This window comes from Cygnus olor, chromosome 15, assembly GCF_009769625.2.
Source record: "Cygnus olor isolate bCygOlo1 chromosome 15, bCygOlo1.pri.v2, whole genome shotgun sequence".
Taxonomy (NCBI): domain Eukaryota; kingdom Metazoa; phylum Chordata; class Aves; order Anseriformes; family Anatidae; genus Cygnus; species Cygnus olor.
In genome coordinates this window covers 1,377,480-1,405,291 of record NC_049183.1, presented here as the reverse complement: position 1 = coordinate 1,405,291, position 27,812 = coordinate 1,377,480, and the positions used below count along the sequence as shown (strand labels likewise).

At 41.1% G+C, this 27,812-nt stretch overlaps 1 long non-coding RNA gene across 1 annotated transcript; it reads right to left on the bottom strand.

The window, feature by feature from the left end:
- Positions 1 to 711: 711 nt before the first annotated feature.
- LOC121078683 lies at positions 712 to 26,763 on the bottom strand. The gene is made up of 3 exons (XR_005824692.1): positions 26,652 to 26,763; positions 19,035 to 19,142; positions 712 to 1,308 (listed from the first exon to the last, which is right to left on the bottom strand). It is a non-coding gene; the product is annotated as an uncharacterized LOC121078683 (long non-coding RNA).
- Positions 26,764 to 27,812: the final 1,049 nt, after the last annotated feature.

Below are 27,812 nucleotides of genomic sequence, written 5' to 3'. Positions count from 1 at the left end.
TGGAGCACTTATTAATACAGCTATTTCACAATTTGTCATCATCTTTTTGTAACAAAAAAAAAAACACAGCTATTTCTCTAATATCAGGTTTTTAATTAAACATTAATTTTCTTGATGACTCAGATAGGGGTGTTGAATGCAAAACATTATCTTCCATTTTTCATCACCTTCATTGTACATTCACTGCTCCTATTTTAATCACAATAATCAGAACCTGGCAGGATTTCTAAAGTCAAATATAATGAAAAAAATATTACTGAAAAACATGTTTGATTACAAACTTGAAAAAACCCTATAGCTTTTTACTGGATTTTTTTAATGATCCAGGGTGAATTCATTTTTTTTTAAAGTAATGCAAATTGAAATTTAAATTACCACTTAATTTTTTATCAGTTTTTTTGTTTTCTCTCTTCCTTTCAGACTCTCAATATTTACATATACATATATATAGAGATACTTATATATGAAGAGATGCATGTGGTAGTAAATGTGGATCCATTTCAGAAAGATTAGAGAAGCACATCTGTATTTTATGAGTCCTTCAAACATCTTGATATTTCATTATTTGGTTTGCCTCTTCTATCCTGCCAATACCTCATCTTTTGTTTCTGAAAGCAGTAATAAGAATAAAATCATTCTTTAAACATATCTAGCCATTTTAATGTTATATTAATATTTACCAAATCTAGTCACATCTTTCAGCCATCAGATTTGTCAAGATTGCTCTGTATATCTCAGATGGCAGACGTTCATTACTACAATATGCTGTTGGGTTGGGTTACTAGAAAAAAGAAGCCTTTATGATACCCATGAAAGATTCAGAATTGTAAGCTTTATCAGTCTTTGAAACCAAATACATGCAAAGTGCCACAATAAGCAGGAGAAAAAAGATTCATTTTTTGTTTAGATAAGAGATTTCAATTTCTGCTTTTAGACAGCATTTTAGGAAGTAACTAGGTCAGAGCTATACTAAAACTGCACTTCATTTATCCGGTACGTGCACTACGTAACAGTTCTGTTTAGTAGTTCAGATTTGACCTGAATTAAATATGAAGCTCAAAAAATGTGGTAAAACAATATTAAGAGATCTGACTTACCATAAGCAAAAGCTTCCACACTAAATATATGGATGGCCATCTTCTCACTGTTCAGTCCAACACATCTGACAGTGCTCCACGTCCACATGTGCTGCAGTGGCTAGAGTCCTTCCGTGAAGCGCAAAGACTTGCAACAGGAAATGGCAGGCTGTGGCAAACACATCTTGTTCATGAACAAGAATAGCGGTCTGTCCTCTCTGGAGCTTCTATGCTATAAAATTTAAATGTAAAAGCATAAGGAAAAGGAAACAGTAAGCCTCAATATTAGCTTTGTTTCTATACGTCTCATGTCTATCATCATCTCTTGCATTGTATTTGTAACACTTATGCAGGGATCTCTAAAGCATGGGCTAAGAAGCCTCGCAGCACCCATATAACAGCAAAGAGCTCAGGTGTGGTGACAGTACTGCCCTTACTGCCTGCTTGAAGTGACGCATATAGAAAGGGACCTCATGGAGATACACCATTCTCTTTGAAGAGCAGGACAACAATTGGCTGAGCAGAACACAGCATGACCTCAGTATGGCCAGCATACAGAGGACATCCAGCTCCCAGGAGGTCATCCATCCTCTCCACTGGGAAGGGGTCCTCAAGGTCAATCAATGTAACGAGCCCTTATCAGTGTAGTTACCAAGAGGACATTCTCCAGCTGACAAAATAGCACTTATTTGTGATTTCCAAAGGAATCAAAGTCCACTTTGAAGAATTCTGATCATTCCTTTGGATGGAGATACAAATAGGGACTCAAGTGAGGTACACAACCTCCATAGAAAATTCTTAAAGTAGATTTGCACCTGAAGGTGAAAAGTAAATTAGAATTGAAAGTCTCCTAGCATGGGTCATATATGAATGTATACTGGTACTTATAGTACCCAGAAAAGCTGTCAATTCTTTTCTTTATGCAGTAGCTTAAGAGGCAGCTAACCCTGAGGCATCAGACAACACAAAAATGAACAAATCATTTCCTTTGGAGGAAGGATCTATAAAAAGCAGTGCAAAATGTTTTGCTGTGTATTGTAGTGGGTTTACGTGGCAAGGTTTTGGTACCGGGGGCCATAGGGGTGGCTTCTGTCAGAAGAATCTAGAAGCTGCCCCATGTTAGGTAAGGGCCCCGCTGCTGACCAGAGCTGAGCCAATAAGTGATGTTGTTTGCACTTCTGTGAGAGCATATTTAAGAAAGGGAAAAAAAAATGCTGCTACATAGCAGCTGGGAGAGAGAGGGGAGTGAGAAACAGCCTTGCAGGCTCCAAGATCAGTGAAGAAGGAGGGGGAGAGGTGCTCCAGGCTCTGGAGCAGAAGTCCCCTGTGGCCTGTGGTGAGGACCACGGTGGAGCAGGCTGTCCCCCTGCAGCCCATGGGTCCCACATGGAGCAGATCTCTACGCTGCAGCCCGTGGAGGAGACCACAGTGGAGCAGGTAGACCTGCACCGATGGAGGCTGCGGCCTGTGGAGAACCCCCGCAAGAGCAGGCCCCAGGCCAGAGCTGCAGCCCGTGGGGAGAAGCCCACGCAGGAGCAGGTGACCTGGCAGGAGCTGCTGCCCGTGGGGGACCCATGTTGGAGCAGTTTGCTTTTGATGGATGGACCCCATGGTACGGACCCATATCTGGAGCAGTTCTTGAAGAGCTGCTGCCTGTGGGAAGCCCACGCAGGATCAGTTCGGGAAGGACGGCATCCTGTGGGAGGGACCCCACAGCGCAGGGGATGAGAGTGACCGTGAAGGAGCAGCGGAGACGAAGTGCTATAGACTGACCACAACCTCCATTCCCCCGTTCCCCTGCACTGCTCGCGGAGGAGGAGGTGGAAGAGGGCAGATGGGGGGAAGGTGTTTTTGGTTTCTTTCCTTTGTTTCTCACTTCTCTAGCTTGTTAGTTAGCAATAGGCAATGAATCTTACTATCTCCCTATGCTGAGTCTGTTTTTCCTGTCATGATAATTGTTGAGCGATCTCCCCATCCTTATGTCAACCCTTGAGCCCTTTGCATCGTATTTTCTCCCCCTTTCCCTTTGAGGAGGGGGAGTGAGAGAGCGGCTGAGGTGGAGCTCGGCCGCTCACCCAAGTAAAACCACCACACCAAGGGGAAGGGGTGCTTGACCAACGCATGAAATGTTCGTGATGAAATAACGGGCCCTCTGTTTTCTGTGTCTTTGTATGTATAAAGTGCCTATCGCCATATTGACAAACAGTCTTAGGAACCACTCTGATGGCAGCAGTTGTGAGGCCGGTTAGTACCCTCAGCATTTCTCTTTCCAACCACCAGCAGAGAGATGGGTAGATGTTGTCTACCTGCTCTCAAGGAAGACTTGCAACACTGCCTCCCGTTAGCTCCTCCAAGAGAAGCTGCTGAAGGCTGGACTGGATGAGCAGATGGTAGGGTGCACTGATAACTGAGCCTCTGAGCGGCTGCACCCAGAGGCTGGTGATGTCAGAAGGTGTGGTGGTTTTACTCAGGTGGACAGCCGAGTTCCACCACGGCCACTCAGAAAATAGGACACAAAGAGCTCAAAGTTTGAGATAAGGATGTTTTAATTAAAGGGAAAAGGGAGAGGGAAAAAAAAAAAAAAAGAAAGAAAAAGAGAAAAAAAAAGCAAAGGCCGCGCGGAAGCACAGAGAGGAGAAAAAAAAAAAAAAAAAAAAGCAGTTACTCTCTACTTCCCATCAATGAGTGATGTTTGGCCACATCCTGGGAAGCAGGGCCTCAATGCACGTAACGGTTCTTCAGGAGGACAGAAGCTTCCACCATGAGAGCCCCCCCCCGACTCCTTCCCCTTTTCCATTTTTTATTGCAGAGTGTGACCCCACATGGCATGGAACATCCCTTTGGTCAGTTTAGGTCAGCTGCCCTGGTGATGTCCCCTCCCCATCACTTGCCCACCCCCAGCCTGCTGGCTCTTGGGGGCTTGGAGGGAGTCCTGATGCGGTGCCAGCATTGCTCACCAGCAGACACAACACTGGTGTGATACCGGTGCTGCTCTAGCTACAAGTGCAGAGCACAGCATTGTATGGGCTGCTGCAGGGAAGGTTAACTCCATCGGCAGCCAGAGCCAGCACAGAAGGCCACTGTGATGGTGCCTGGGCTGCCACCACAGCGGCCTCCTGATGTCACCGTTGCCCTTTGTGCCCATTGTCCCTGGCCCCATAAAAAGGGCAGCCCTGCGACTGGCCACCACTCGCTCCTGGAGCACCCAGGTGCTGGGAATCTTCAGGCAGGGATTGCCAGCCTTTGGGTGCTGTCCTGCTAAGCCTGAAGGATGAGAGGAGTGGTGCGTTGTGCAAAGAGAAAACACAGTGTAGAAAGGAAGGACCTCTGATGGCAACCCCCTGCTAAACATCCCAGAATGGAGGAACGCGTGCAGCTGGGGAGGAAGAGGAAGCACAGCCAAGACAGGAGGGACCTCCAGTGGCAACCCCCCGCTAAACGTCCAAGGATGGATGAACACCCAGCGGTGGAGGTGAGCACACTGAACAAATGGGCGTGAAACCATCATGTATGCCCCAAGAGGAACAACTTCCAGCCAAGGCGTGGCAACCGACCCAACAAGTGGGTGCGGAACATCAAGGTGCCTCCTGCGCAAGAGAACACGTGGCCCACGAGCAGGTACCCACCCAAAGAATGGGGGCAGACCAACAAGGTACCGGCTCTGGAAGACAACTTCCACACAAGGCACGGGGGCCCACCAACTAAATGGGTGCAAACTGTCAAGGGGATACATGCGGAAGACAACCCCCAGTCCCTGAGACAGCCAAGGCACGGCAGCCGGCCAAATGAAAGGCTGCAGACCACCATGGTGCCACTTGCAGGAGAACATAGCCAGCCCAGGTACAGCGGCCAACCACAAAAATGGGTGCACACCAGCAAGGTGCCACCATCGGAGCAAAACGTCCAGGTCATAAATGGGGACTGGCTCAAACAGCGGGTGCAGCCTGTGCAGGTCCCACCTGCAGAGGACGATGTCCAACCCATGGATGTGGACAATCCAGAAGGTGAGATCCAGCCAAAGTAGGTGAGGCCACCTCCAGAAAGGCTGGCAAGGCCTCACTACGATGCCAGGCCTGGGAGACGCGCGAGGAATCACCACTCACACCGTTCCTGGAGGCCCTGGCATGACACGGAGCCTCAGGCTGGGCCCAGCTCCTTGCCCATGGCTCAGCACCCCGACAGCAGGCAGACGCTGGAGCCGCCAAGATGGGTGTCCCGCAGGTGGAGGAAGTGGAGACGGCGTAGCGCAGCCGGCCTGCATTTGTCTCCCGGTCGCCAATAAAGAACAGTGAACTTTGAAGTGGTGTTTGAGTCCTCCTTCCCCGTCCCTCACTGCACCCCCATGCAGTCCTGGAGACTGCGCAGGGGGCATCTCTGCTGCACACCGCCCTCAGGGAGAGGAGCGGAGAGAGCCCGGCTGCCTCGGGGCTGTTGCACCAGCCCATCACACGACAGCTCAGGCCTCGGGCTCAGGGCTCTACAGTAGGAGGCCCAGGCAGCTGATGGGGGCTTGCCGTGAGAAGAGGCAGCCCCCGGTCTCTTCTCACAGGGCCCACTGCATCCCCCCAGCCCGCTACCTCAACCTTGCCATGGAAACCCAATCCATGGAGTCGGGCAACCCTTCAGAAAACCGAGAGAGAGAAGTCCAGGAACCCTGATGGGATTCCCCCATGAGTGCGGAGGGAGCTGGCTGATGCCATTGCAAGGCCACTCTTGGGAATCATTGCTTGTTCCTGGCAACTGCGAGAAGTGCCCCAAGAGTGCAGGGAAGCAAACTTCACTGCCATCCACAAGCCAGGCAAGGAGGAGGACCCGGGGAACCCCAGGCTGGTCACACTCACCTCCTTCCCTGGGAAGGTGCTGGAAGCGCTCATCCTGGAAACCATTTCCAGGTGTAGGAAGGACAAGGAAATCACTGGGAGTAGACAGCACGGATTCCCCAAGTGTAGTGGGTTTACGTGGCAAGGTTTTGGTAGCAGGGGTAGTGCTAGAGACTGACCGCAACCCCCATTCCCCCGTTCCCCTGCGCTGCTCACGGAGGAGGAGGAGGAGGTGGAAGAGGGCGGATGGAGGGAAGGCGTTTTTGGTTTCTTTCCTTTGTTTCTCACTTCTCTAGCTTGTTAGTTAGCAATAGGCAATGAATCTTACTGTCTCCCTATGCTGAGTCTGTTTGCCTGTCATGATAACTGTTGAGCGATCTCCCCGTTCATATCTCAACCCTTGAGCCTTTTGCATCATATTTTCTCCCCCTTTCCCTTTGAGAAGGGGGCGTGAGAGAGCGGCTGAGGTGGAGCTCAGCCGCCCACCCCAGTAAAACCACTACATATATAGAAGTGGATTAAAAAAAAATAAAAATCACCACCAATGCATATGAATAGGCAATCTCTTTAGCTACAGTATATTGTTTACGCGGATGTTATTTGGTTCCTAGGTTTAGTAGCTGCAATAAAACTTTTGCACCCACCAGGCTCCTTATGTGCCATCTTTGTTTATCTGTTTGGCCACATTGCCCAAGAACCTGTTGAAATGGCCTTCAATCAGCTTCTTGAAAATCAAAGAATTCTACTTGTCAGCAAGCAAGATTTGCTCCTCCAGTGAACCAGCCTCAAAGATCTGAGCACAGGCACTGTGGACACAAATCTGTTTTATGTAAGAAGGAAACTGTAGTAATGGCATTTTCACTTTTAATGCAGCATCTCCAAAATGAGGAAATAACACAAGTTGCTAATGTCCTTATAAATGATATATGGGCATGTGTTATATAATTTATAGGTTTTTAAAAAGTACCTTTTGCTTCTTCCCCCTTTTGGGGAAGGCAGACAGTTTCTCTAGTAATTCAGAATAGTTTAAGGTTTCTTCCTTAACATTCAAAGCAGGAATCTGAGGTTGAGAGGAAGGAAAAAATGTTCTTCATAGTCTGTGATGAGACATTTCTGAATTAATCAATCTCCATTGTGGTTTTTCAGGATTGGTTTGTTGCTTTGTTGATTAAAATTAGCTGCAGGTCTGCCAATTAATTCTCCGAGTCCTAATCTACCATTCTCCACAAAGAAGACTAATCAAATACCTGGGAACTGAAATTCAGAGTTCTCCCAGGCACTGAAACCCCTGGAGCCAGCAGTGGAGTGGTTTGGTGGTACAGCTTTCCCACTTTTCCCAAGAGCTCTCTCTGAGCTCCCATTCCCTCTACCTGTCCTTCAGGGGCTTATTAGCTCATGACCTGTTGTTGGCATTCCCAAATGTTCCACTATGGCTAAAGAGTTTACCATTTTTACCTTTTTTTTTTTCCCCCTGCTTAATTGTCTAGGTGATTATCATAAGTTAAACACTAATTTGTTCACAGGTTGGACAAAATTTGAAGTTTCTTGTTTTCTTTGCCAGACCTGAAGAAGCACTTTTATGTTTGAAAGCTCATCATTTTTTTTCCCAAGCTCTATTACCTGGTTGTGTGAAAGGTATTAATTGTCTCTCCAAATCTTGTCCTATTATTTTCTTTTCTCTGACAATTCCATCTGCATCCAGTGGTCCAAGTGTCAACTTTTGCCCACCATTTTCTCTTCCTTGAGCAGGTGGATTCCTGGTCACTGACTTTATTAGACCTGCTGAATTGTTATTCTGAAACCTTCAGAAGATTCACCGCTGATTAATTATACACGGATTGAAACTGTGCTTTCTGAATATGGCCTTTGAAGACCACAAATAGATTAAAATTTAATTATGATGTATGACCACAATCAGATTATGATACCAACATGCAAGCTTGCTGTGTTGACATTTCATGATTTCTTCTCTCCAATTAGTAGTTACTTTTCAAAAATGAAGCTGGATAGTTCATCAGGATAGTACATGATAAAGTTTTTGCTCCTTCACCATATGAACATGATCTTCGTTAGATCAAATCCTAAGGTATTTACCTCTGCAACTTTCTTATTTAAATAGTTATGTGTTATCTCCTTTCAGTGGCAGGAACCAAAGAGTTATAAGACCAATGGGTTATAAGACTAATGGGTTGTTGGGCTTGAGACACTCAAACAAACAAACAAACAAACAGTTTAGTTTCCAGGAAACAGAGAAAACACTAGGAAACAAGAATTTTGACATAAGTCAAGAGGTGATTAACCATTAGTACAAATGACCAACAAAACATAAAGAAGTAATGGTTTTCTGGCTACCCTGTCGTAATCAAATATAAGATAATTCACTAAACGCAGGAGTGCTGGGATGAAAACAGGTAAGATTGTAAGATCCTGTGGTTCTTTCTAGCTATAAATGCAATTCATTTTCTTATATAAGATTTGTCTGAAGCATCACCCTGGAAAAATATGTCATTATTAAATTCCGGTGCTGAACCTGGCTAATTTGACATTCTCTTCTGCAGTATCAGTGTGATTCTCAACATGTAGGAGTGTTTCAGAAATTCCTAAATCAGTGCCTGCGTGACAAAAATGATGAACACATATACAGGATTTTTCATCAGGAAATGATGAAAAGGCAATGTGCATAGTTAACTCCATTTTATAGATGGGGGAAAAAAGAGACCCAGTGAAGTGTAGCGACTTTTTAATGTTTACCTCCCACACCACCGGAGCTAGACAGACCTCCCCTCTCTGTCCAGTGCTCTATCTCCTAAGCATTTCAGTCCTAGAAGACCATTCTTTAAGTCCACAAAAATAAGAATAGTCATTGCCTAGTGATGGCAAAAGAAACAAGAGAATCACACTGAAATGAAGATGCACGAAGATGAACAGCAAGCAAGTGCTAAGGAAAGGTCAGTACAGCTTCTCATATAATTTTTGCCAGGAAAAAAAATCAGCTGTCTACTCTCCCAGTCCTTAAGCCTGATACTACTTGTTCCCAATACAAACTTCTTCCAGGATATTTGATTCAAAGTTGGCACACTGCTCCACTGCATGAAGCACATTCACTTTCCAGACCCCATTCTTAAGATTCTTTCTTTTTAAGTGAAATTTATTACCAACAGATGATCAGGTTCACCATTCTTTCTGCATAATCATTCTACATAGCTGGCACCTTGCACACATCTCAGCCTTTGAGGGTTACTCTGTCTCATACTGTAAGTCTGACTGGGAAAGAAAACAGATCTCTGCTGTCCTTTCTGATAGTCAGCTGAAGTTAAAACCTAGAACGAGTTCTATAGAAGCCAGCAGCAACCTGTGTCTGTTGGTTCACCTCCTGCTTCATGCTGGCGTGACTGAGATGAGTTCACCAGCACAAGTGAGAGGAGTTTCAAGTCCAGAGAAGCATAGACTCTGATAAAGCAGAATGGGGCCTCCAGCTAGGAAGCTGTGCATTTGAAAGACAGGGAAAGAGATATATGCAACAAAATAGCTATTTATCCACAATAAATGTACTTTAAAAACATCAATTAGAGCTTGTCATTACACAACTCCTGCATCAGATATATTTCAAACAACTAATGATTATTAAAAACCTGCTTATTAAGTTAAGTTACGTTTCATTAAAATGTTCTCACCTATTGGGCATTTAATTAGCACACAATAAATTATCCACCTAAATAGCAATTAGTTTCTTTAGTCAAGTGCATTAGAAAAACTTATTTATGGACTCTTAATTATAGTAGAGGCAAGAAACTCAGAGAACTACAGCATGTGCCTGCGTGTGTGTGCATCACCACTGCTGAAGTAATTGCAATAACAGGAGGCTAGTCAGCAAAATTCAAAAGCCAGGCTGAAGTTCTCTGACAGATCAATAGCTACAAGAGCTTTCTTGATAGCATATGGCTGGCCCAGAATTGCTGAAGGAATGAAAAGTGAGGGCCCAGTCATGTGAGGGTTTATGAAATCAAATATTTTGGATTGCATAATGATACAGCATAAAGGGCAATGGTTACAGGGAATTGACTGGAAAAAAATAATGATGAAAGTTAGAGATTTCTCAGTACGATGCCAGTGACTTTTACTTAAGCTACATCTATGTTAAGTTTTGCCTGTTAAGTTTTGGAAGAAAAAGTGCATATGAACCATCAGCATCCTGCCAAGACTTCCAAACAGTGGTGCATGTGGTGCCAGCATCTCAGCTCTGGTGGGATGCGAGTCCTCCGACTCTAGTAGGCTTGCAAGTGACCACTATTGTCAGCGCAGAAAACATGAACACTGCACTGCTGCCACGACACAGGCAGTTTGTCACAAAGGGCACTTGATGGGAAAAGGCCTTGCTTTTAAATAAACTCCAAGCGCAGATCTGCACAGGAGCAGCTAGAGTGCTCCTGTGATGAGGCGCTGCCAGACATGCCAGGAGGCCAGCACGGAGGTGGCATCCTTGCCCCAGAAACCATTTGCTTGTAGAGGCACCACTGCATGCCACGTGCCCAAATGTGTCCATGACCATGCAAGGCAAGGAGAATTTCACTCTTGCTTTCATATTGTTCTTGTCATCCTCTTCCACAGCCCTCTACAATTATGAACCAAGTACTTATTTATTAATTTATGAGGAAAAGCCAAGGCTATTATGAACTTCAGCTACATCTCTACTGCAAGCTGAAATATCATGGGCTCTCAGCAGGCTGTACTTCATCGTACCCTGTTTGGAAGACACGGAGCACTTTGAAATCCGGGAAAATACCAAAGGGACATGAGGAGAAGAGATGATGTGAAGCAGAGCTGGGCAGATGGTGTTATGAGCCAGGAAGGCAGCTGACAGATGACACTGACAGCCTGGATGAGGCGGGAACATCTGACAACAGCCTCCCCAAATGCGAGCAAAATGGAGGGCCATGTGCTTGGAATACATTTATACATTTGTGTGTGTGTGTGTGTGTGTGGCTGCAGCAGATGTTCTCCCATCCGGCAGGCAAGGGGAGATGACAAGAGAGAAATTTCTTCAAATGTTTTAATAAAAGATGGACATACTAAGGGATGGGAGGAAATCACATCCCCACGGATGAGCGTCACCCTAAGAAATGGAAAGCTTCAATGAGGACTCAAACTTTTGTTCCTAGAGTGCAATGTCATGCAGAAAACCTCAACAGCTCACACAAGAAACAGCTTAATGAACAGCAGAGACAACGATGACAACAAGTCCCCTTAACTCAGGGGGGGGTCTTGTAGACACCTTTGTTTTTTTTTTTTTTTTTTTTTTTTTTTTTTAATATCCTTTGCCCAAGTTTGAAAAGCTGGCCATGATGCTGAGAAGGCTAAATCAGAATATTGAAACCAGCACAACCTCCACTGGCACTGAAATTACTTGTGCTCACACCTCTGTGTCTTGTCCTGTCTACATTCTCCATCCTTTGAAAGCTAAACTAAGCTCAGTAAATACCCTGTTTATAAATATCCTTCATTACCCAATATTTATATCCTATATAAATTGCACATTCAAGGGCAAGTGTGTGTCTAATGACTCCTCCTTTAACCTAACACTCACCCAGCTTATCCTGAGCCAGCAATCACCAAGAGCTGATAACAGATGTGGCCCCACACGCACTCACGCTTTCAGGAAGCAGGGGTGAAAAAGCAGACAGCATTAGTTCTATGACCAGAACTTCTTTTTACCCTTAGATGGGAAGACCCTTTCATCTTCATTGCCTGCCAATGAAGTTGTAAAATTTCATCAGCCTAAAACAGTCCCCAGGAACAAATACAAAGTACAAAAGGACACAATTGCCAAGTGTCATATATACAACAAACTGATTTGGATGTAAACAATTTGGTAAAGAGAAGGATTTGAGATCTATAAAAATAAACAGCCCCAGAACAGGCTGCAGACATAATTAAATCAGTGAAATGAAATATCAAATGCTGGCAGCCCACAAACACTTTGATGAAAATAATAATAGAGACTCAGTGGATGAAAAGCAAGAGAGAAAATTGGTCTATTAAAAATAATGGTGAACAGAATGAGGACCATGTAATGGAGAGAAGGGCATGTTACACAATAATTTAAAAATTTTGCCTTTATGTGAAAGGGAGAGAGACCTTCTAAGGCAGTCATTTTTTCTGCATCAGTTAAGGGTAAAGTGCCAGCCTTGGAAAATTCAGCATCTCCAGACAATAAGCCAGACTCTCAGCCAGGCTCTGAATTTGGCACATCTACTTCATTCACTTTCAAAGAGGCACATGAATTTGAAACAACTGAGGAACTGGATCAGTATATAAAAATCCAGAATATGGACCATGTACTACAACTCTGGTTTATCCATAGAACAAGGAGATCTGCTTCCCAGCAGTTCCTGGGCAGTTTCCCAACAAGGAATAAGTATGAATTGAAGTATAAATTTAATTCCTATTATAAATACACAGGGATACATTGTAAATGTGTATAATGTAGGTTAGGGATAGGAACAGTGTCCATTTCCTAGCAGGGCCAATTAACTCCTGTGAAAGATCAGAAAGTCCAAAAATGTTAACACTGTCTGAAATTTATCCTAGTGAAGTGCATAACCAAATGGAAGTATTTTTATGTGGAAGGTACAGACCTTTGGAAATATGTGTTTGACAACACTGATAACAGAGTCAGGCTATCTTGCTTGGTTATTATACATATCCTTGGAAAACTCTGGCTGTCGCTTCCCAATATTTATATTTCTCTTTCCATTCACAGCCTTTTAGCATCTGCTTAACACACTGCCCCAGGAAGCAGCGTCAGCATCAGACAGGGGAGACCACAAGCAAGACAGGACAGGAGGGCTATACCTTGGGGGCTGCACCTGCTTGCTATGGCTCTATGCCCACATACGCCTCTCTGAAATACAGTACAATGATAATAAAGAGCATAAATACACGGTGCACGAACAAGGAATATACATAATTTAACCTGATACTTTGTTTTATTCAACTCATCTACCTTTTGGGGATTGCACAGAATATCTGATAACACAGAAGGTAAATAGAGAAAAGATTCTAGTTTCTCTGCTAACATACTCAAAAGGCCATAAAATATCATCAGAAGTGAATACTGTTCTTAAGGAGTCAGGATGGAGATGAGTAACTCAAATTGCCATTGTCAGCTGTAGGCAAATGGCAAGCTCTGACTTCTGCATCCCTGCTCATTTCTGCTCCTCCTGTTACTTTATCCTCCCACTCACTGCTATTGGTATGTAAATCATGGCATCGTGTCTGACACCTGCAGCTGAAATGTCAGCCAGCACGAACTGCTGTTGATCCTCTGGACCCAGTGGAGACACACTGATTGCCACTCATTTAGGATCCCGGGTTTGTCTGTGAGAGACACCCTCTTCTCTGCTAATTGCCTGTGCAAAACCTCATACAATGGAGTGCGGAGCTTTGATCCTTGGTTAGAAAGGCACCAAAATATTTAAAATATGAGTTACATTATGTATATGGCATGCTGTTGTGGAATACTTGAAATCAGCAAAATGATGAAACAACACCTGCCTCATTGAAGAATGAAGTAGCTCTGTGCAAAGCAGCTGTTTAATTATCCCGCACGCTGTGGTGTAACAATTTATACACCGTACTCATAAATCCTGCATCAGCTCAGGGTTTCTGCTAGGAGCTAAGAAATAAAACTAACCCAGACACATCTTGAATTGTCAGCTTTAACACACACACACAAATCTATGTACCATCAACCCATCAACATTTTCTTCCTACCTTCCAAGTAGACACTCATCTTCAGAACTCATACATACAGCATTTTTACTCAAGCTAGTCCAACCAAACCATCATCATCTTTGGGTTACATACTTGCAGTGAATGTATTTATTGTAACTAAATGAAGGCTATAGCATTAAATTACCCTTCTACCTAGTTCATAAAACTAATTGCACTAAATCTAGCCATAAGCTTCTGAACTGATAATGAACAGACTTGATGGAGGCTAACTCCAGAATGCCTTCATAGGCTTTTAATTAGTCTTTGGTAGAAGGGAGAAAGCATCATTGGTAAACAATCCAAGGAATTTCCAAGAAGAGTTAAGTACTAGAAATTACTATTTTTTTCAAATTATTTTCTCAAATTCCAGTGACGTAAATGGTAAAATAGGTGGAAACTGCTGAATTCCTATCCATATGGCATTCTTTATGGAGCGGATGTAAAGGCAAGATGGGTGTTTCTTGTATTCTGAAGCATTGCATGTGGTCAGTCAGTCAGAGAAGGTCAGAAGTTATCTGATGAAATAGCTTTGTTGACAACTATGGTTCAGCAAGTCCAAAATATCAAATATTTTATTTTTTATTTAAATATGAAATTTAAATTTTATAATTTTAATTTATTTATTTAATTTATTTATTTTATTTATTTAAATTTAATTTAATTTTATAATTTTAATTTAAATATTTAATTTAAATTTTAAAAATATTTTATTATTTAATTATATCAAATATATCCTAAATATCATACCATTGTGACAATGCAGCAACACAGACAGCTTGAGTCTGGTGCATGGAAATGTTCCTTTGCATCATTTATTAGTAGGGAAACAACCTATGAGTCCAAGAACCAGATGACACAGGTCTGACTTCCCAGGTTATTCACAAACACTTAGAGGCTGCCATTCATCCTGTATTTGACCCAAAGTACTGAGAGCTGGTCTGTGGGAAAAAAATCATGTAGTAATTCAAAATGCAACTGCTTTTGGTTTCTGTGAACAGGCTTACTGAAATGAAATCTTATCTAGGAGGCTGTAAAGCAGTGACCCATCAGCAAGCCTAATGCATTTCAATCTCTCTCTTTGCAGACTTGGCCTGTGTGAACTGAGACATGTCAATTCAGAACTGGCTTTACAGAGTTAGTCCAGGCTGTGGAGTCAAGTCACTCAGCATCACATTATCATATTTTTAATATATATTTTATATTTACCATATTATCTTTTAAAATACCTATTTTTGTTTAGTCATGCAGGATTTTGCAGTTTCTACAGATTCATGGGTGATTTTTCCCTTCAGTCAAAGAGACTTCTCTCCAAATATATTTCACCCTAGACCATACAGTCTTCTCAGTTCAGTCCCTCTGTACCTATTTCCTGCCCTATCCTACTCTGCAATTACTCTCTTATTCCACCTATTGTTATTTGTATCCCCTTATCTAAATCCACATGAAAATACCATGGAACTAATATGTTTGACCACAACTCTTTGCTACAAGTTTTGCAAAAGGATCATATTTCCCCGTTCTGTCTATTCCCTTGAGGAAATATACTCATTAATTTGATTTCCAGCTTTCATTTTTCTAAAGGGAACAAATGACAATTATTGTTTACTTTGAAGTGTGATCTTTAGCATGAATAATTCCCCCAAAAGAAACATCTGCTTCACAGATGAATTGTGACAGCAGACAATATGCTTCCATATTTTGCATTCATACTTGAGTTGCAAAAGCTGGGACTAGGACTGACTGTCCAGCATCACAGTTGCAGTCCCAAGAGGCCAAGATCACTTCTCAAGAGTGTTTCTTGACTTTTGAGGGTGTTTTGTAGCATTTTCTGATGCTCTGAAGTGTGGTTGGCCTCGATGCAATATCTTTGTGCCCCAAAGATGACATCTGCATACCAGCTACTAAACATTTTTTGGCATTTTGGAAGGTATCTAGACCCAGAATGATCTGCTCTAGTGCCCAGTGACCCTGGACATTAATGTGGACATGCATTTTGTCTCTGGCTACATTATGCAGTTTATATCCAGCACATGAAACAGGTTTCTGACAGTGCTCAGAAGTGCTTCACTGGCAGCCATCAGTTCAGCTTGTAAAAGCTTCTTTCTCCACACCAGAATGGATTTTTAACAACAACTGGACCCAGACCAAAATTCATTGTCTAAACTCCAGTCTGAGCTCCTCCAAACTTTCAGGCCTTTTAGCATCCTCAGCTGACATTTTCTTAGTTGTATTGTAGATTCAGACACCGTTTTCATATCCTGAAGACCTGAACTCTCATTACTGCTCTTATTGGTACACATAATGAATTGCAAAATTACGATCAAAAGTAGATCAGGTGTGCTACATTGTGAGATCTTTATGAAAGAAGGAAGAAACAACATTTTTCTATTGTGTTCTCAGCGAACAGGTCAAGTAGTAATTACACAAAACATTCAAGATACGTATTAAGAAATGTAGCTCGTGAAAAGAGATATGGAACAAAGACTGCCTGAAGGCAGAGTGCTCTCCATCAGTGCAGACCTTTGAAGACAGGTCAGACAAACGACTGTCAGGACTGGCACAGTTTTTCTGTTGGAGGAGGACAACTACTGGATGAACTACTGAGACCCTGGAAGTTTATCTTTTCTAGCAGCACTGGAGGGATACGATCCCAGTGGAAGTATCCTCCTGCAGGAAACTCCTCATCTCTCCTTGCTTTTGCTGTACTATAAATCTGTCATTGAATCTTGAAGGCTTTTGCTGTCTCATGACTGAATAGATGAGGAAGAATCTAGTGACCATCTAGTGCAGAAGTGAGATTTCATCCCTAGCACCTTCAGCAACCTACTAGCCTCCAAACCGTACAAACCTTCCTGTTCCACACTGTCCCCTGAAAGGGGCCTGACAGGCGATTAAAAATTTCTTTCTGATTAAAAAAATAAATAAAAAAAAATAGAGGGGTGGGGGGAGAGAGAAAGAAAGAGAGAGAGAGAACAGATGGCATCTCTCATATGCTGTTTTCTTTCCATTCATGCTCTTCTTCCGCAAGAAAATTATGGATATTTTAGTTTCAATACTAAGCTGAACAACTTGAGTATGAGAGGAGTATTTTAGAGCACCTTCATGCAAAAGTACTGCAGTTGTGGTTAAGAGTTTAGATTTCTTATAAAGTTATTTTCCTTGAAACTTGCCAGCACTTCAATTATAACTGTCAGCAGCTACAGCATGTCCCCAGGACTGTGCAGTACAGGAAATACTGAGCCCTGCAGGCTATGCTGAGAACATGAGAGATCTGGAAAGCCCTCAGCTCACTAGAATTTGAATGTAAGTTTGTAACACAATCTGCTTCACCAGCAAATACTCAACATTTTGTCTTCTTAGGCTTGTTATTTTTCCCCTCAGTTCTTCAGTTAGTGAGAAGTTGGTATATCTACAATCTATGACAGATGAAAAATAGCTACATTTGAAAGCAGCAAATAATAAAATGAGGGCACAGAATATACACATGCACATTCTTATCCTTTATTACCAGGATAAAAATTGTGCAATACGAAATATTCCTTATTGTCCATAATAGAGTGCAAATCTTCAAAAAAAAATATTTTGGCTGCATTTCAATTTAATACACTAGGAAACCTAAATAATGCTGGTTTGCAAAGTAGTCCACCAACACAAGGAATTGCAAAGTTATTTGAAATACAAGTGACTAATTAGAAAGCAGCTGAACATACAGATAAGAAAATGCCTTCTTTTTAACACTCCCCATGATTCATAGAAGTCTACTTTCAATAAAAAATTGCCATTAACTAGGTATTTCAATATACTTTTGGCATTGTTAGAATGTCTCAGGGAGCTGACTGTTCTTTATTGAAGTATAAAAATGATCTCTCTCAAAAACACAAGCAGCACAAGACAAACACAAACGATGTTTACAGCCTGATACCAGAACACTACTCATCTTTGCAAAATTTGGAAATTCAAATGGCTAAACCCTTGAGTTGTCTGAATATTTGATTTTAAAGACAGATGCTGTAGGAATAGATCCTCACTTACATAGCTGGTGTAAATCTATGGACACTTATTTACTAACCGACTTATTTCCTTACACGTTGCGCTGAAGATCTCAATCTGGTATTTGAGGTGGCTAGTGCTGTTCCCATTAAAACAGAGTGAATCTTCTATTGATTTCTCTAAGAAGTGAATCAGGATAACTTAATAATCAACCTGTATTTCCATAGCAAATACCTGTGTTCATGTTGTCATCTCTATAAATTTACTCTCCAGGTTGTTCTTTACCTCTATTTTGTTAAGCTTATTTTGCATAGGTTAATTTATGTATTTAGTCATGTAGTGGAAGTACACATTCAAAATAGAATTGACATTGCATTTAAAATATTCTGCATCTTCACTATATACACAGGTTTTGCATGAAGCTAGTCTAAATTGTTCACTAATGTTTATCCAACAACGAAGATCTGGTCTGAGGTTCAGAGGAATTACTGGAAGTCTTTCTAATGTCTTTTGCAAGGCTCAGATCTGGTCCTGTAGGGACTACACTATCCTATGTGCCTTATCACATTTTGATCACAAGAGAAAGAAAGGAAAAGTCTGAGCCAATCAGAACATGTTTGTCTAAATACGTACATTTGTATCCACATGTCCTTTTTGAAAACAATATGTTCTTCACTTTTATCTGTAACACGAACTGAACTTCAGTTTTTCTATTCACTTTGATAACATCTAAGTTGGAAGACCATACAGAATTAAATGTTCTACAATATTTGCAATTGTACAAGATATAGAGAAACAGTCTTTGCAAAGTGACTAAGAAGAAGGTTTTGAAACAATTATTGATACTCTGTGCCAGCAGGGGCTCCTCGATTCTAATGGCTTCAGAAATGTCTATGAAAAAATTCTACTGGGTCTTTGAGAAAAAAAATGGTATTTACAATTATAACAGAAAGTACTGGGACACATTGTGCCTTTAAGCAAAGTAATAATTTAAAAACAAATCTGCAGTGGGATCAGCAATCACATCTTTGCCAGTGATAAATCTAGTAAGGATCAGACCATCTTCCAGGGTGAACTAAACTAACAGCACTATTGCCAATTGTGATGAAGAGCTGCACTTCAGCACTTACACACTCACTGTTTTTATCTCCCCACTATGCAAATCTAATCATGCTCTGTCGCAGGATATATACTGACTGTGATCAAAGAGACGTTCCCCAGAGGGACAGAAAAACCAGGTAAATCAGATAAAACACTAGTGTGGACCAGTCCTGAGCTTTATAAATGAGAACACCATGAGAAAACTACATCTGGAGTGATTCATTTTACATTTCTGTGTTGCAGTTTTCTGATCTGTAAAATTGAAGGTACTGACACTTATCTCTGCATTACAACTTCGTGACTCCTGGATGACAACTTCCTTGAGAATGGCCAGATCAGTAAGCGAGAGCAGCAAATGTGAAGCTGTGTGCATCTACTGGATCTGCAAGGATAATAACGGGTCTCTTGGTCATATCCAGCCACTGAAATGTCTCAGTCTTTTTAGTGTGAGAGTGACAAGTACAATAACAAGCAACACAGTGATATTTTTTATGCCCACACTATATAACCAGTTAGGCACTTCTTCAGTTGCATTACTGAATTTTGCACCTCTTTTGCAGTTTATTAGTTCACTCCTCTTCCCTGGAGTGAAGAACTTGACCAGTAGCTTTCAAGTATTTCCTGGATGCTGCAATAGTGGCAGCAATGGATTGTAGACAATCATGAGCTGATTTTAAAACAGCCAGCTCTAGTACCTATAACAGGCTACAGTAGCACAGAGACCTCAGCAACTTAATGCCAAATATATTTTATTTTGCCTCTCGATCAGCTTTGTCACCCACATTGAACTCCACATAACCATGGCTTCAAGTCTCAGCCTAGCTGATTTAGAACACATTGCTGCAATAAAGACGTATGGAAGCTACTAACAAGACCTAGCAAGGACCATTTCATACATAAAATGTACACTTGTGTCTTCAAATTATTCTTTTGGAAAAAACAACTGAATCAGGAGAAAACAGGGAGAATGATATCAGAATGAACCTACATCTGAATCAGTCTGACAAATTCTTAATGATATTAAAAAAAAACTTACATTTTAAGCAGAAGTGACAACTGTTTTTCCTCTCCAGCTCTTCCAAGCTCTCTAAGGCTGTTTGGAAAATATTTAAGTGAAACTGAACACTTAGTAAATGAGGTGTTCTCAAATTTGTGAGGCTGAACCTCAGCTAAAACTGTCCAAGTCATTAGTTACTGGCTTTGAATTCATTCTCACAAACAAAATAGGGTTCTCATGACAGTGACACATTTGGAAATGCACTCAGAGCTGACTTATGAAAAGGGTTATAAAAGGCTCTACTAATGGTTATATGTCACAAATGCTTGTGGCTCTTGTTCCCATAGCATATTTCCAGCAACATCAAATGTAGACTCCTGTGGGCATAAGCTGGAAGTCATCCTGCCTCAAAGAGCTTGGTCCTCTCTCTTAAGTAGGACAGGACTCTGCTGAGACCTCATGGAAGTAGTGCCTGGAAATGACTGTGGGCAATGTTTTCAAAGAACCTTTGGAGATTTCCTTGTATAGTTAACATCTCTTAAGAGAGAGAAAGTTAATAGGTACAATTGCTTTTTTCATGAATCTCAGAATTAATTTTAAACCAGGTTTCTAACAATCTTTCAAGGCATTTAATTTTATGGTTTTCAGGTCTTGACCCCTAGAGAAAAAGATCTATTTTTTATCTTGTAGCACTTTGATCAAGTAAGTTACAACCTGAATTTAATGATACAACTCAAACCGCTAACTGGTGGATGTAATAGCTAACAGGTCACAGTAAATACCAGCAGCACCTTCTGAAAAACAGATAATACAACAAGCAGGAAGGACTAACAAGGGTAGAGACCTAAAAAACCTGCAAGGGTAAAATATTTTGCAATTTTGAAACGTTTGATGTACTAAAGCTTCAATATAAAATTACTCCTTCACTCTGCAGATATTCTCTTTCATTAGTGGACTGAAGTAATCAGTCTTTCCATTCAATTCTGATACAAAGCATCCACGAGAATTAACAAGCAAATAAAATGCCTATGATGGAAATTGTTTATATCTGTACCAGTTCCCTCTCTAGTGGGGTCTCCTTTTCTGAAGCATATACATTTGTCTTCGACGCAACACCTGGGCATGAACTGTCCTGTATCAGGAGAAGTTCAGCTCCATACTTGATCTTTGCAGCTGGGTTTGTGTACAGAACTGCCAGGCCCCTGCTGATTCAGACAGAACAAGTAGTTCACCAGCCCCAAAGAGGAATATCAGACCCTGTCATTTAAGGATTAAATTCTTTGTAAATTCATCTGCTTTGGAGGTTGTAAACCATACCATACATTCAAAATCAATTATGAGAAAGGACAACGAGATGGGCAACACAAACAAGGACAGAATTATTTGACAAAGTGCTAGCAAAGTCAGCAATGGACCACCAAAGAGGTCCTGGGTGGAGCAGCAGGGGACAGAAGCTGTCCCAGAAAAGGGAAGAAGCAAGGAGCACGGTGGTGACACAAAGGAGAAGGCTGAAGGAAGGTGCTACAGACCAAGGGAATTTACTAGTGTCATGTGGGAATAAGATCCTGACGGTGTGCAAGGCAAAACCCTCTAGAGGGGAAGCCTAGGGTGCTCACATTTTTAAGGTGAGAGTAAGGTCTGTGAAACAGGTGTGGCAAGACAAGAACTCATGAGGACTTGGAATATGCATTTGGGAGACATAATCAGAGCAGTAAGGAAGATAATTTGGGCTGGGCGAGATGAAAAGCATGGAGCTGACAACTGGCACTCACCTCATTCTATCAAATTCATGCTTACGTGTTTTGCTGAACTGAGCCTTCTGGAAGGAAAATCTTCTCAGTAGCCAGCAGGGAACATTGATCTCCCTTTTGTTATATATACACCCATGACCCCAGAAGGATAACAAAACCAAGATTCACTTCTAACACTGATTTTATTCTCCTCCTTAACATTTCAGTGAAGTTGTTATGTCATCCTGTCCAAGCCACAAAAAGTAGGAGGCCAACGAAGTGCCAGGGTATTAACGTGGAAACAATTTTAGCAGACACAGGAATAATTCTAGAGTATCAAAGAAAAGGCTACTTTTGATCATGCCTATTCTCATCTGTGGGTAAGCCTAGGAGGCCAAGAATCAGGTAAGGAAGATGAGATGCTCTTTTACGGCAGCTAAATCTTTTAAATCTTTTCTCCTTTTCTTTAATATTTTTCAGACATTATCTTTTGTGTTTCTGTATCCTCAGATGTTGCTTTGAGCATATCCCATCCTGCTCAAGCCACAGCAAGAATGAAGAGAAAAATCACACATGAAAGTGACACTGTATAAAAAGTTAAAAGTGATTCCTAGTCAATTAAATAGTGTCTAATTAAGATTAGCTTAAAACTCGGGAGATTTGGATTCACTCCTGCTTTGCCACAGCCTTGCTGTGGGCATGTAGATTAGGTAGTAGGTAAATAGCCAAGACCAACATGTACCTCTCATGCACAGGATGAGAACATGTTACAGACAGCATGGGACCAGAAACAGACAGGAAGACTCCACGAGACAGATGCTGCACTCGCCACAGCACCCACGCAGCCTGGAGGGGTGCTACTGCTGGGCCTGTGAGCCTTGGGCTTAGAGACCATGTAGTAAAATACTGCATCTAGACACTATCTCTTACAGCAACTCAAGATAGGCATGCTAGTAGCAGCCTGTAGCAGGCAACAGAAAATGCTCCCCCCGAAAAAATTCCTGGTACAAAAAGTATTTCCATCTACCTTTGCAGCCACAACGGGAACAAGAAGCCAATCTCCACTGTGATTGCCCTGCAAGTCAACTGCTGCCACAATCTCTACCAATATGAGTGACCCCAAGCCAAACCTGTGAATATGCTGATTGAGGAATTGTCTTCATTGTGCTTCTTAAGCATGTGACACTGCTTGGAGCACACCTGTCCTATACCCAGTGTTTTTGTCTACCCTTGGTATTTTTACATTATTTTGAAATAGTTACATTAATTCATCCCATAGAGATATCACTCCCATAACCTACTCTATGCCTGACCTCCAGTCTTAAGCTATTCAAACAATTATTCCAATCATTTTGCATCCCCACTGAGTACACTTATAAATTAACCCAGCATTGTGTTTAGAGTACTTGAGCTGACTTATGAAGACTCCTACAAAATAAACGTCCTTGCAAATGAGTACATTTTTTACATGTACATAGATATATCAAAGAAATGAATTGTGATGCTTTAGAAAACACAGCAGTGAAACTCCAATCAAAAGAAGTAATTGAGAATAAAATAAGAAACCCATTTATCAAACAGCTCAGATGTGCAAAAGATTTACTTTTGTACATTATAAATATAGATGAAAATGAATTCTAGGCTGTCTTTCTATTCTGTAAGACCTTCTGATGTTAACGCACAGGATAAGTATATTACACAAAATATACATTATAAAAAAGTACTTTTAAAAACTTTGCAAGATCTGAGACTCAGTAAGAAAGAGAGAGCTTACTTATGCATTTAACAGAAGGTATCATACAAGTTGAGCAGGGTAGTTCTAAGAGACACACTGTTTTCTACAAAGAAGAAAAGTAAGAGAAATGCCAAAATAACTACAATTTTAGAAACATGACTACCATAACATCACTGAGTTTCTCATGAATGACAGCACTATAGGACTGACATTTCATGTGCTTCTGCAATGTATGCTACATTTCTATTTAGAGCCCTTATAGAAGTTAGTGATGGAGGAAATGATCCAGAAACTATTCCCACTCCCCCACCATTCTTTTCAGGTTTAATACACCAGAGCACAGAATCAAGCGTTAGAAATGAGCTGAAGTGAATAGGATTGCATGGGCAGAATGTCAAAATATTTTTAACTGGCTAACATTGCCATAGAAGAGGGTTCAAACTACAACACTCAGATCCACATTCAAATTTCCCCGAAGTTTGAGAATTAGTTTCTGTTAACTATGATTTACAATCTGCATTCAGTTCCCTGTAATAGGCTGCAATACAAAAATAACAGGTAGATGGCATAATCGCTGAAAGCCCCTTCCCCTTGCTGCGTATTGCTCTAGCCTCCCAGCCCTTTCTTTCTTAATTCACAAATATCTACCAGTGATTTCTTTATATACTGAATGTAGAATCAGCTCCAAATGTAGCTTTTGCACTGTCCAAATGCATTACCTCATCTTGAGCCCATTCATGAATCCAACACACAGTGAAATGCTAGGAGAGAAAGAGATTTTGATACCTGAAAGTATAAGGAGAACTCAGACCTCTCCTGTTGTTTTTCACTGGTGTCCTCTATACTAGCAGGCAGAAGAGAAAAATGAGGAATTCAAAGCCAGGGCAGCCCTACCTGGGCTATCCGTGGGCCAACCATAATCTGAACTTTAAAAATGTGAGGCGCACAGAGAACAGCATGGTTAGTACCCAGCATATTGGAATACATCTGTTCTTCTGCAGAGAATCCATAGTAACCATTTCCCTCTCTCCGTAGGAGATGGGAGGGATGAACATTTTTGGAAGTCAAGCAGCTGCTTTAAGGAATCTGATCTATATTGGGAGTGAGGGGTAAGAGAGAGAGAGAGAAGCCATCCAAGACAAAAGGAGACATTGCTCGGTTTTGCCTCGGAAGTAACCCCCTGCAGCATCCCTAGATGACCTACTTTGCAAAGGCTGACCTTTCTGAAAGCAATAGTGTCTGAAAGGAAAGTGTCTACTAAAGTTATCACTTTCCTAAAAAGAGATAAATGCTTACCCCATATGAAGGGAAATCTCACACTGTACTTTGGGGCACAAAATGAGAGGTACCATAAGTGCAAGAGCTTTGCTGGGGCTCCCTTTTTAGTTAGGTGTTTTCTAATAGACATCAATGTCATTCAGCCTACAGGTCCCTGGGCAGTCATTTTCTGATGCTGTTCTGGCCTGGCTCATTTTCCAGATTTTATCTTCCAAGACTGCTCTAAAGAAAACTTGAGATAGGAGGTTTCTATTAAAAGCAGCTCTTTTCGGCTCAGTTTAAAGATCTATTATCATTTATTTTGCTAAGAACTCATGTTCTGAGCAATCAGGAAGTCTGCTGTGCCTTGATTTAAGGAGATATTTTTAAAAATAAAGTCATTATGACAGATAGGATTAAATTAACAAAATATTCAAATATGTACGTGTTTAAGTAATGAGCAATGGCATCTTACATTCTGCTCAGACACTAGCCAAAGCAATAGAAGAGATTAAACAGAAATCAGACAAAGTTTAAACCAGGAAAGAAATCATCCATCAGAACTCATGTCAAGTAAATGTTCATTTTTTTTTTTTTAGTGATATTGATGGATCACATGTTAATCAATGGTTTAATTGTAAGTTTAATAGTCAGTCTAATCAATTCTTGATGGATAAAAGCTATGCTTTCTACTACCTCAGTAACACTTACCAAAAATATACAATTAAACTTCCAGTTACAGATTGTTGCTTGGATAGCCTGTGCCTTCAGCTGGTCACTAATACAAAAATTCAGGCACAGTTCTCTCTAAATGTTGAAAATATCCACAGAGTGAGGTTTGAGGATGAAAGAAACATCTGGAGGCTCACAGAACTACATTCAGCTTCCAGGGAAGTACTCGCTAACACAGACTTCAGCACACTCAGGTCTCTGTTTCATCTCTCCACAAATTCTATGTTCAGATTTCCTGGATTCTGTATTTCACCTTGTCCCGAGGTAGAAAACAGAGACCTGAACCATTCCCTAAGCACATTAAGACACTGCTGCATGGGACATTATATTTTAACATATAATTTGTAATATGCCATTAATATACTTTTTTATTTTATATTTTTAAATCATACAGCTCTACCATAGCCCCAAACACTCCATTGTTAGCTATTCATAATACCAAATCAGGGTACGTTAGACTTAATAGTGGTTTTAAGTGTGTATAATGCATCTCAGTCCATACTTTTAACTTATGAGGGAATATAGTGGTGACATACTGGAGAACCATCTTTCTTGTACTCCTCAGCAAAAGTCTACTTGAATGAAGTCCCACTTGACAGGGATCAGTAGAAACTCTCCAACACAGCAAGTGTCTGAAAGTTTAACCACTACCTGACACTCATTTATCCCTTTATCCTAAATCCATACACTGAAGGAGAGTTTTGATAATGACCAGGATCTAGCAGTTTAACTTAATTGCAAGTTGGGTATCTTGGAAAAAATAAAAACCCTAGCTGACTTGCAAGTTTGCAAAATTTATGTCCAAAATAGCTCTAAAAGCTTGTAAGCTCAGGGCAGACATAACTAATGCAGCATCTTTAGCTGGAGCGTCAGTGCTGTGGCACAGAAAAATTGATTGTTCAGGACAAGTGAGCAGGACCAGATGGGGGGGTCTGCCACTTGCTTACCATGGAGGGGTTGCAGCTCCTTCAGCGCACCCAGGCTGTTAAATCAGAATATGCAGCTTGTGCATACTGTGTTGACTAGTGTTCATGCTGATGTTAAAACACAATCGATTTGTGTATTTGGCATAAGACAAACATTACTGAGTATTTATGTTAGTCTGACTCTAAGAATATTTAAAAGCAACTAGGAGGAACAGATTTCCACAGGAAACCGTGGAGGGCCAAAGTAGAAATTGTTCTAAGGGTGATTAAACAGATTTCTTAGATCTATAACTACCATGTCTTGAAAGAAGAGAAAGCCTGTAGCCCAAAAGATCTACCCTTTGGGCTTGTGATAACCTTTAGAGCTCATTTCTCAAATTCATAGAACAGTACAAAAATTAAAGTATACCACATAAAATCAGATAACATTAGGTAGAACTTCAGGGAAATCATGATTTCCCTGAAAATCTCAGTCAATAGAACATATATATTACCAGGCAGAAGAAAGACTCACCTTACAGAAGCCTCGTCTTTTTATACTCATGGCATTTACTTTTACCCATCCTTAGGGAGCATGCAGCAAGATGCTGCTCAAATCTCATTCTGAGCCAATACAGTAGACATGGTGTCTGGTTCAGCTCCCAGCAACAGAAGACTTTTTTAAACAAATGTTCCAACTCAGAGGGGAAAAGGGATAGTAAACAGTAAAAGAATATGTATTTAGAACAAAGAGAAACTGGGGGAAAAAAAATCAAGAGAATGAACATCTGTAAATGTACAAAACATTTTTTTATTAGACTTAAAATCCTGGCAGTTCCATTAATGGTGCAAACAAGGTGCTGGACAGCAAAACCAAATTGTATTTCATTCAGTCTTAAACTGGCCTGTTGCCTGAGGTCCCTGTCAAACACGTTTTCCTTTCAAGTCAAAATACATCAACAGAAGTATCTGATTTGCCACTGAAAGAAATCAAGAATTCTTTCAGCCCAGTATCATATCTTGAGTCATAGACAGCAGAGAATACTACTGAGAAATCATCTCTACCCTACACAATAAGTGAGAATTAGGAGGAAAAACAAAGAGCAAAAAAAACTAGTAAACAACAACAACAACAAAAAAGAAGATTTGAAGGAACACTGCTCATACAGTTATTGTTTTAAAAGAAAAAAAATCCCACTTAAGTGGGATTTTAGCCAGATCTGACTTTAAGTGAAAGAAGACTAACCCACCATCTCCTTATGTGTTTATCCAACTAGTACATCAGGAAATTGCAGCTTTTGCAATAAAAGCTGATCTTTATCAAAATCTAACTGTGCTGTGTGAGTTACTGGCAATGACTTTCTCTGGAGTACTGTTTCTTGGACAAAAATATATATTCATTTCCATTCAAATTAATTGAGTTTTCTTTTTCATTTAATGTTTCTGTTGGCATCACAGATGAGTTAGAAGAGCAAGCATATAACATAGTTCATTTACATCTCCATTTTAGCAATCTTCTATTGTTTCTAATACAGCCTGCTCCCTTATTTCTTAGGTTTTTGTTGTTGTTGTGTTTACTGCTGTCACTTATTCAGCAAACATCATAATCAAGTGAACCACAACAGTATAACATCTCTTCCTTAAGGTCCACAATAATTTTGAACGTATCCCTATGTATAAGCACTTTAAAACTTTT